Source organism: Pristiophorus japonicus, chromosome 10, assembly GCF_044704955.1.
Source record: "Pristiophorus japonicus isolate sPriJap1 chromosome 10, sPriJap1.hap1, whole genome shotgun sequence".
Lineage (NCBI taxonomy): Eukaryota > Metazoa > Chordata > Chondrichthyes > Pristiophoridae > Pristiophorus > Pristiophorus japonicus.
Window position 1 is genome coordinate 131,771,589 of NC_091986.1, and position 10,795 is coordinate 131,782,383.

The window sequence follows — 10,795 nt, forward strand, 5'->3', positions numbered from 1 at the left end:
AGAGAGAAAAAATTAATTTTATGAATAATTTTTATATTAAAAACCTTGTCCATTAAGGTAAGTTTATTTTTTAACAATATTAAAACACATTAAAAAAAATATTTTTTTCTAAAACATTTAATTTAATTCAATTTGTATTAAGTGAGATGTTTTTTATTTATTTATGTAAAGTGTTTTCTTTGTTTTGGGGGCTATTCTCATTAACAGTAATGGCAGCTCCCATTACTATGATTGGGAATATTACATTTCGATTGGTAGTCCCAGCCCACGTGATCCCAAGATGCGATAACGCTCCTGGGATGCATGAGCATCTGCACTGGGCTGCGCAGCTCGGCCCCGGAGCCACCTCTGGGACCACCAGGTATTTTCATAATTTTTTTGCGGTCGGAGGCATCCGCCCGCGGGAAGCCTCTGACCGCAATTTCTGGGCCAATGTCTTTGAGCGGTAGATATACAGAGAAATAAACAATATTACCCCGTGTTCCCCTGGGTAGACAGGTCATCTTCGCTCATCATAAATTCATAGAATCAGGGAAAGTTACAGCACAGAAGGTGGCCATTCCACCGGTCGAGCCCATGCCAGCTCTCTGCAAGAGCACTTCAACTAGCCCCACTCCTCCGCCCTTTCTCCGTTGCCCTGCAAATTCTTTTCCGACAGGTACTTATCCAATTCCCTTTTGAAAGCCAGGATTGAATCTGCCTCCATCACCCTTTCAGGCAGTGCATTCACGATCCTAACCATTTGCTGCATAAAAAGTTTTTCCTCATGTCGCCGTTGGTTCTTCTGCCAATCACCTCAAATCTGTGTCCTCTGGTTCTTGACCCTTCCGCTAATGAAAACAGTTTCTCTCTATCTACTCTGTCTAGACTCCACATGATTTTGAACGCCTCTATCAAATCTCTGCTCAACCTTCTCTGCTCCAAGGAGAACAACCGCAGCTTCTCCAGTCTATCCACGTAACTGAAGTCCCTCATCCCAAAACCATTCTTGTATATCTTTTCTGCACCTCTCTTAAGTCTTCACATCCTTCCTAAAGTGCGGTGCCCAGAATTGATCACAATACTCTAATTGAGGTCGGATCAGTGTTTTATAAAGATTTATTATAACTTCCTTGCTTTTGGACACTATGGGACCGAAATTCACCACGGCCGGAAATGGGTCGCAGCTACTGTTTTTCTCATGTATTGGCCGCTGCAATGGATGTGGCGGCCCATCTTGCGAAATTCAGCTCTTTTTCGTTTTTTTCAAGCAGGGCAGAAGTCGGTCATAATGGGGGTGGAAGTGGGGGCGGGAGCGGAGTGTCCATCATAAGACGAGCAGAAGTGGAAGAGGGTGGCGTGTCTGCCGCTGTCAGTCATCAGCACTGGGCTGGTGATGTCATCGTGCTGGCGCGTCAACATGTCTTTCCTTCTGTTAAAGGGGAGAGCTGCTACAAGCTCTGCAGTTTTTTAACCAGTGGGCCACCAGGGAGGGTTTTGGCCAGGCCAGCGACTTGGCACCAGGCTGCCTGTTGGTGGCCCGGCTGTACCCGGGGCCATAATGGTCAGGTTGACCTGGCAGTCAGTTGACAAAAAAAATAACATGGCGGCTGTGGCAGTGTGCATTCTCCCTTTTAATGGAGGCCGCACCGCCATTTTACACACACTGCAAACACAGTGCACTGACAGAAAAAACTGTTGGGGGCACTGAGCGGCGGCTGGAAGATTTTCTACAGTGAGTTTTCCTTCCGTGGCAGGACATCGGTGGTGCACGCTTTGATAATGCACTTAGGAGGGGATGGCAGCAGCGGGCCGGAAGTGAGAACCATCAGAAAAACCACCGGGGAGAATTTCGCGAGCGACGACTATTCGAATACATATCGTCGGCCATTCGACATCGCTGCGTGGCCCCCGCTTTCTGGCGGTAACAGGCCTTATCGGGAGGCTGAATTTCGGCCCCTATGCCTCTATTTATGAAGCCCAAGATCCCGTATGCTTTATTAACCGCTTTCTCAACCTGCCCTGCCATATTCAATGATTTGTGCACATATACCCCCAGGTCTTTCTGTTCTTGCACCCTCTTTAGAATTGTACCATTTAGTACATATTGCCTCTCCTTATTCTTCCTACCACAATGTATCACTTCACACTTTTCTGTGTTAAATTTCTTCTGCCACATGTCCGCCCATTCCACCAGCTGGTCTATGTCCTCTTGAAATCTATCACTAGCCTCCTCACTGTTCACTATACTTCCAAGTTTTCTGTCTTCTGCAAACTTTGAAATGATGCCCTGTACACCAAGTCCAAGTCATTAATATATATCAAGAAAAGCAATGGTTCTTGTACCGACCCCTGAGGAACACCACTGTGTACCTTCCTCCAGTGCGAAAACAACCGTTCACTCCTTAGCCAATTTTGTATCCATACTGCCACTTCACTTTTATTCCATTGGCTTCAACATTGCTTGCAGGCAGATTATGTGGCACTTTATCAAACGCACTTTGAAAATCCATGTACACCACATCAACCCTCTCTGTTAATTCATCAAAAAACTCAATCAAGTTAGTTAAACACAATTTGCCTTTAACAAATCAGTGCTGGCTTTCCTTAATTAATCCACACTTGTCCAAGTGACTGTTAATTTTTTCCTGGATTATTGTTTTCAAAGTTTCCCCAACATCGAGGTTAAACTGACTGGCCTGTAGGTGCTGGGTTTATCCTTGCATCCTTTTTTGAACACTGGTATAACATTTGCAATTTTCCAGTCCTCTGGCGCCACCCCCGGATCCTTACGCTCTCACTATAAATTGTTAAGGAAAGCTCAAGATCTTTATAGGCCACTTCTCACGCACACTGTCCTAGCTGAATTTTAATGACATGAAAAGTGTTATTGTGAACAAGACCCCGAGAAATTAGATATTTCCTTAACAACACCAGATGCCAGTTTGTTTACCATCCCATCTAGCAATTAACTAATGATCCTGAGCCCCATTGTCCCACTTCCCATCTCAAGTCTGTCTTGGCTATCTCGTTTCACAATTTGGCCACAAAAATAAGTCAACAGGCAGGAATAACACATCTTATACTCAGAATCTAAACAGCACAGTCAACTAAATTGTACTCTGACAAATTAAACCCTGGGAATGAACAACTTTAACTATTTCATCATTTCTAGCTACAGTACAAATCCACAGGCCATTTATGAGTAAAAATAAAGCAAAAACCTTAAACATATGAGATTATACCAAATCCTAACCCTCCATTTAAATGTATAGGCTATCTTACAGCCCTCTGGTGAGCCATCTCCTGGTCTGCCTTTCCACTAGTCCCTGCTCACTTCTGCTGGGGGCTTCACTGTGTGCAGACCCCTCTAGCTCACTATCTAACCTACCTGCTGTGCCAATCTCTGTGTTGGTGCTTAGGAAGAATGAAGCACATGACAGGGCATCGTCTGGAGGATTGTCTTCCTACAAGTCCTGCTCAAGAGTATCCAAATGCTGAGAAGGACTTAGAGAAAGGAGAAAGGGACATGAGTTAGCTTCGCACTGACAGGCTAGACAGTAGCAAATGATAGACATCACCATGCAGCATGATGTTGTCAAACTGGTTAAATGTGTGATTGATTGAGCTAAATTAAAGGGTACAAGTAATAGGCAGACACCCTGTTCAATTAAGACCCCAGCCTCGCCAACTCTGATAGCTGGTACTGTTGCTAAGCCAATGATGTTCAGGTCTACTTGCTCTATTTTGCCCAGGACCGAGATGTTCGGAGGTTTCCTGTGGTCTTGCTCCTCTCCCGACTGTTGTGAGCAGTTTTCTCCTGCAGACAGAGAGTGAGCCCCACTGATGCATCCCCTAAAATTCAAACTGGGGGGTCCTAACTATGACATTAGGACCTCGATTTGGATTGGAAAGAGGCCTAAAACTATTTTGAGTTGTATCTGTAAAACATAATCATTAAATCAAGTGACCCTTTGTTTTTTGGGGGATTTTCTTTTTTTTTAGGGCACCAGAAACACAAGTTATACAAGTGGCCCCTAGCTAAAAGGGTTGGGGGGGGGGGGAGGGGGGGTGGAGACACTAAACCCGACACAATAAACAAATTAAACTTTGGCAGTAACTTAAATCAAATCAAAATTTGGTTGCCGGGGGTGATGATGCACTCCATTCCCTCCGGCGCCCACCTCTCGTGGAAGGCCGCGAGCGTACCGGTAGACACTGCGTGCTCCATCTCCAGGGACACCCTGGCTCAGATGTAACTGCAAAAGAGAGGCAGGCAGTCGGGCTGAATGACCCCCTCGACCGTCCGCTGCCTGGACCGGTTAATGGCCACCTTGGCCATGCCCAGGAGCAGTCCTACGAGGAGGCCTTCCGACCTGCCCGCTCCCCTCTGCACTGGGTCCCCAAAGATCAGGAGTGTGGGACTGAAGTGCAACCAGAATTTGAGGAGCAGCCCCTTCAGATATTGGAAGAGGGGCTGCAACCTTGCACACTCAACATACACATGGAACACGGACTCCTCTAGACCGCAGAAATTACAGGCGGCCTGGGACCCCATGAACCGACTTAAAAATTTATTGCATGGGACTGCTCCGTGCAACACCCTCCAGGCCAAGTCCCCAATAAATAGAGCGAGGACTCCCACATAGAGAACACTCCATTGGGGACCCCCGCCTCCTCCGGACGCTACACACCTACATAACCACTTACCTCAGATAATGGAAATCTCTGCTCCAGTTACCCTGGACAACCACTTTGATGAAGCCCTTACATTAAGGAGATCAGGAACCCTCACTCTCTCGATTAGATTGGCCGAAGTGGAAATGAGGAAAACAGCTAAGATGTAAACAGGTAGGATTGTGAGAGGAGAGGGGTGGGGTAACTCTTAACGTAGAGAAAAAAATGAGTTATCACTGGCATTACTATTACACTGATCGGAAAACCTAGGTGTGAGAAAGACTGGGAGTGGAGATTTCATGAGGTGATTGTGGGTGGGTAAGGGAATTTCTCAGGCAGGTAGAGTTTGAGTAATCTGATCAGGCATTTTAAACAAATAAAGATGGTACTAATACCCGACTTCCTGTGAGAAAACAAACTTACAGCATGCATTGATGGCAGGTGCTGCAGGTACAAAATCCAAAATAACCATTAATAATTACAAAGCTATTTTCAGAGTAGTTTACTAAAGTTCTTTTTAAGGATAATAAATGGAAAACATCAACAAGATAAACAATGCAAAATTGGATCAGTAGCACTCATTGTATGGGTGCTACAGGTGCCAGTCGAAGTCCATAATGGTGTCCAAGATGCGTGCGCACACTTCTGGGGAGAGTTGTGCTGGACGCCATATTGGTAAGGGCGATAGCGCATGTGCAGTGAACAGCCGCGGGAATTATACAGAGTAGGGAGATCATGACGTTACGTTGATTTAACACCAGTGCTGTCATGTTGAAGCACAACGCTCCAGCTAATATTTTCTCTTAAGCACGCATGGCTGAACACACGTTTAGCAGCACGAAGGAGCCCCCCCAATGCTATTTAAAAGGGTCATCAAATACCGACATGTTAGTTGCTGTTGACTTCTTCTGGTTGTTGCTATGATTCTACAAATGTTTGGTACTTTCTATAGTTGTTTCAAATTGCAAAAGTCTACAGGGAGTTGTGTGGCAGGTGCTGCAGGTCTTTTTGCTGAATTCAGGCTTCTGCACAAACAAGTTGCTCTCAGACATGGGTGTATTAGTAAGCATTCCACTTGGAATACAGCATGACTTGAAGAATGAGAAGAGGGTATGCAGAGCAGGACAAGCTGCAGTAACAGGGAGGAGGAGGAGGGAGAGATGGGCTCTCAGCAGCAGGCCATATCTGCCCAGGGTGTTCAGGGAGCAATTCGCCTAACTTGAATCTCAGTGAGGAACAGTGTGTGAGACGTCTGCGCTTCCATAAGGGCATACTCACTGAGGGCTCAGGTAGAATAATGGTTATGTTACTGGATTAGTAATCCAGAGACCTGGACTAATGATTTGTAAACCTGAGTTCAAATCCCACTGTGGCAGCTGGGGAATTTAAAATTCAGTTAATTAAATAAATCTGGAATAAAAAACTAGCCATGGATTGTTTTAACAACCCTTTGGGTTCACTAATGTCCTTCAGGGAAGGAAATCTGCTGTCCTTACGCGGTCTGGCCTATATGTGATTCCAGAAACACAGTGATGTGGTTGACTCTTAACTGCCCTCTGAAATGGCCTAACAAGCCACTCAGTTGTATTCAAAAAGGCGGCTCACCACCACGTTTTTGAGGGCAGTTAGGGATGGGCAATAAATGCTGGCCTTGCCAGCGACATCCACATCTTGTAAATTATTTTTTTTTAAATTGCCACCTGCTACAACTGCAACTTCCAAGCAGGACAAGGACCACATTGGCAGTTGCTGTGAAAGTGACTCTGGCGATGAACTTTTATGTGTCTGGCTCCTTCCAGGCTGGGGCTGGAGATATTTAGAATATCTCGCAGTTTGCCATCCACTGTTGTGTAAGGGAGGTCAATGGCGCTCTCTATTTATTGAAACATAGAAACATAGAAAATAGGTGCAGGAGAAGGCCATTCGGCCCTTCGAGCCTGCACCGCCATTCAATAAGATCATGGCTGATCATTGCCTCAGTATCCCTTTCCTGCTTTCACTCCATACCCCTTGATCCCTGTAGCCGTAACGGCCATATCCAACTCCCTCTTGAATAAATCTAACGAACTGGCATCTCTGCAGAAGAGAATTCCACAGGTTAACAACTCTCTGAGTGAAGAAATTTCTCCTCATCTCGGTCCTAAATGGCTTATCCCTTATCCTTAGACTATGTCCCCTGGTTCTGGACTTTCCCAACATCGGGAACATTATTTCTGCATCTAACCTGTCCAATCCTGTCAGAATTTTATATGTTTCTATGAGATCCCCTCTCATTCGTCTAAACTCCAGTGAATACAGGCCCAGTCGATCCAGTCTCTCCTCATATGACAGTCCAGCCATCCCGGGAATCAGTCTGGTGAACCTTCGCTGCACTCCCTCAATAGCAAGAACGACCTTCCTCAGATTAGGACACCAAAACTGAACACAATATTCCAGGTGAGGCCTCAACAAGGCCTTGCACAACGGCAGTAAGACCTCCCTGCTCCTATACTCAAAACCCCTAGCTATGAAGGCAAACATACCATTTGCCTTCTTCACCGCCTGCTGTACCTGCATGCCAACTTTCAATGAATGATGTACCATGACCCCCAGGTCTCGTTGCACCTCCCTGTTTCCTAATCTGCCGCCATTCAGATAATATACTGCCTTCATGTTTTTGCCACCAAAATGGATAACCTCATATTTCTCCACATTATACTGCATCTGCCATGCATTTGCCCACTCACCTAACCTGTCCAAGTCACCCTGCAGCCTCTTAGCATCCTCCTCACAGCTCACACCACCACCCAGCTTACTGTCATCTGCAAACTTGGAGATATTGCACTCAATTCCTTCATCTAAATCGTTGATGTATATTGTAAATAGCTGGGGTCCCAGCACTGAACCCTGTGGCACCCCACTAGTCACTGCCTGCCATTCTGAGAAGGACCCGCTTATCCCTACTCTCTGCTTCCTGTCTGCCAACCAGTTTTCTATCCACGTCAATACATTACCCCCAATACCATGTGCTTTAATTTTGCACATTAATCTCTTGTGTGGAACCTTGTCAAAAGCCTTTTGAAAGTCCAAATACACCACATCCACTGGTTCTCCCTTGTCCACTCTACTAGTTACATCTTCAAAAAATTCTAGAAGATTTGTCAAGCATGATTTCCCTTTCATAAATCCAAGCTGGCTTGGACCGATCCTGTCACTGCTTTCCAAATGCGCTGCTATTTCATCCTTAATAATTGATTCCAACATTTTCCCCACTACCGATGTCAGGCTAACTGATCTATAATTCCCCGTTTTCTCTCTCCCTCCTTTTTTAAAAAGTGGTGTTACATTAGCTACCCTCCAGTCCATAGGAACTGATCCAGATTCGATAGACTGTTGGAAAATGATCACCAATGCATCCACTATTTCTCAGGCCACTTCCTTAAGTACTCTAGGATTCAGACTATCAGGCCCTGGGAATTTATCGGCCTTCAATCCCATCAATTTCCCTAACACAATTTCCTGACTAATAAGGAATTCCTTCAGTTACTCCTTCTCGCTAGACCCCCGGTCCCCTACTATTTCCGGAAGGTTATATGTGTCTTCCTTCGTGAAGGCAGAACCAAAGTATTTGTTCAATTGGTCTGCCATTTCTTTGTTCCCCATTATAAATTCACCTGATTCTGACTGCAAGGGACCTACGTTTGTCTTCACTAATCTTTTTCTCTTCACATATTTATAGAAGCGTTTGCAGTCAGTTTTTATGTTCCCTGCAAGCTTCCTCTCATACTCTATTTTCTCCCTCCTAATTAAACCCTTTGTCCTCCTCTGCTGAAGTCTAAATTTCTCCAATCCTCAGGTTTGCTGCTTTTTCTGGCCAATTTATATGCCTCTTCCTAGAAACATATGTTCGTGAAAATAAATTCACATAGACTCTAGTAAAGTAAGAGAGACAACTTTATTGCTAACAGAGCTCTGGGAGAAGAGTTGAGATCCCGCGATCTGCGAACACCTTCTCCCCGAGTGCCTTGTGCCGCGGGGTTATAAGCAGTTTACAGGGGCAGAATACAATCATTTAAATTCATTTACATACAACCAATCAATCCATATGGCAACGCAATTCATTTACATACAACTTTTTAGTCCTAGTGAAACCTGATAGCATGGCGCGAGTTTGGGGGCCCTTCCTCTGTATCTTCTTTTGTGGTTAGTTATTCTGTTGCAAAGCTTTCTATGAAACAGTGGCCTGCACCTGGCCAGGAGTCACTTGTTGCTGCAGAGTTCATATCAGGGACAGCAGATAGACTTCTTGGTACAAAGTTCATTTAGTGGTGGCTTACCCCATCCTGCTTTGCTATGTCCGAAAATCCACTCCAACACATAGAAACAAAGAAACATAGAAAATAGGTGCAGGAGTAGACCATTCAGCTCTTCGAGCCTGCACCGCCATTCAATGAGTTCATGGCTGAACATGCAATTTCAGTACCCCATTCCTGCTTTCTCGCCATAACCCTTGATCCCCCTAGTAGTAAGGACTACATCTAACTCCTTTTTGAATATATTTAGTGAATTGGCCTCAACAACTTTCTGTGGTAGAGAATTCCACAGGTTCACCACTCTCTGGGTGAAGAAGTTCCTCCTCAGCTCGGTCCTAAATAGCTTACCCCTTATCCTTAGACTGTGACCCCTGGTTCTGGACTTCCCAACATTGGGAACATTCTTCCTGCATCTAACCTGTCTAAACCCATCAGAATTTTAAACGTTTCTATGAGATCCCCTCGCATTCTTCTGAACTCCAGTGAATACAAGCCCAGTTGATCCAATCTTTCTTGATATGTCAGTCCTGCCATCCCGGGAATCAGTCTGGTGAACCTTCGCTGCACTCTCTCAATAGCAAGAATGTCCTTCCTCAAGTTAGGAGACCAAAACTGTACACAATACTCCAGGTGTGGCCTCACCAAGGCCCTGTACAACTGTAGCAACACCTCCCTGCCCCTGTACTCAAATCCCCTCGCTATGAAGGCCAACATGCCATTTGCTTTCTTAACTGCCTGCTGTACCTGCATGCCAACCTTCAATGACTGATGGACCATGACACCCAGGTCTCGTTGCACCTCCCCTTTTCCTAATCTGTCACCATTCAGATAATTGTCTGTCTCTCTGTTTTTACCACTAAAGTGGATAACCTCACATTTATCCACATTATACTTCATCTGCCATGCATTTGCCCACTCACCTAACCTATCCAAGTCACTCTGCAGCCTCATAGCATCCTCCTCGCAACTCACACTGCCACCCAACTTAGTGTCATCCGCAAATTTGGAGATACTACATTTAATCCCCTCGTCTAAATCATTAATTTAACTCTATCCCTAATTTCCCTTGTTAGCCACGGTTGAGCCACCTTCCCCGGTTTATTTTTACTTCATACAGGATGTACAATTGTTGAAGTTCATCCATGTGATCTTTAAATATTTGCCATTGCCTATGCACCATGAACCCTTTAAGTATCATTCGCCAGTCTATTCTAACCAATTCACGTCTCATACCATCGAAGTTACCTTTCCTTAAGTTCAGGACCCTTGTCTCTGAATTAACTGTGTCACTCTCCATCTTAATAAAGAATTCTACCATATTAAAGTCACTCTACCCCAAGAGGCCTCGCACAACAAGATTGCTAATTAGTCCTTTCTCATTACACATCACCCGGCCTAGGATGGCCAGCCCTCTAGTTGGTTCCATGAAATCTGACTACATTTCATTCTCTCTTGCCAGAAAGAAGCAGGCAGAGCAAGCTTACAGCTTTGCTACAATTGTAGGCTTCCCCATGGTGAAGGGTGCCATTGTCAGCCGTACATCACTTTGCAGATGCCTATGTCAGCTTTGCCCTATAGCACAACCGAAAGGGATTCCACTGCCTTAACGTCCAGCTGGTGTGCAACCAGTGTAGCAAATCATGCTCGTATCCTGGCAACAGTCACGATGCCTTCATTCTGTGGTGGTCCGCTGTACCAGCTGCATTTGAGCCACCACGGCAAACCAAATGGTGGCTATCTGCTGACCACATGGCTGATGACTCCGGTGTGCAAACCATACACACGTGGGCAGCATGCATACAATGAAAGCCATGCTGCCACACAAAATGCGACAGAGCAGACCATTG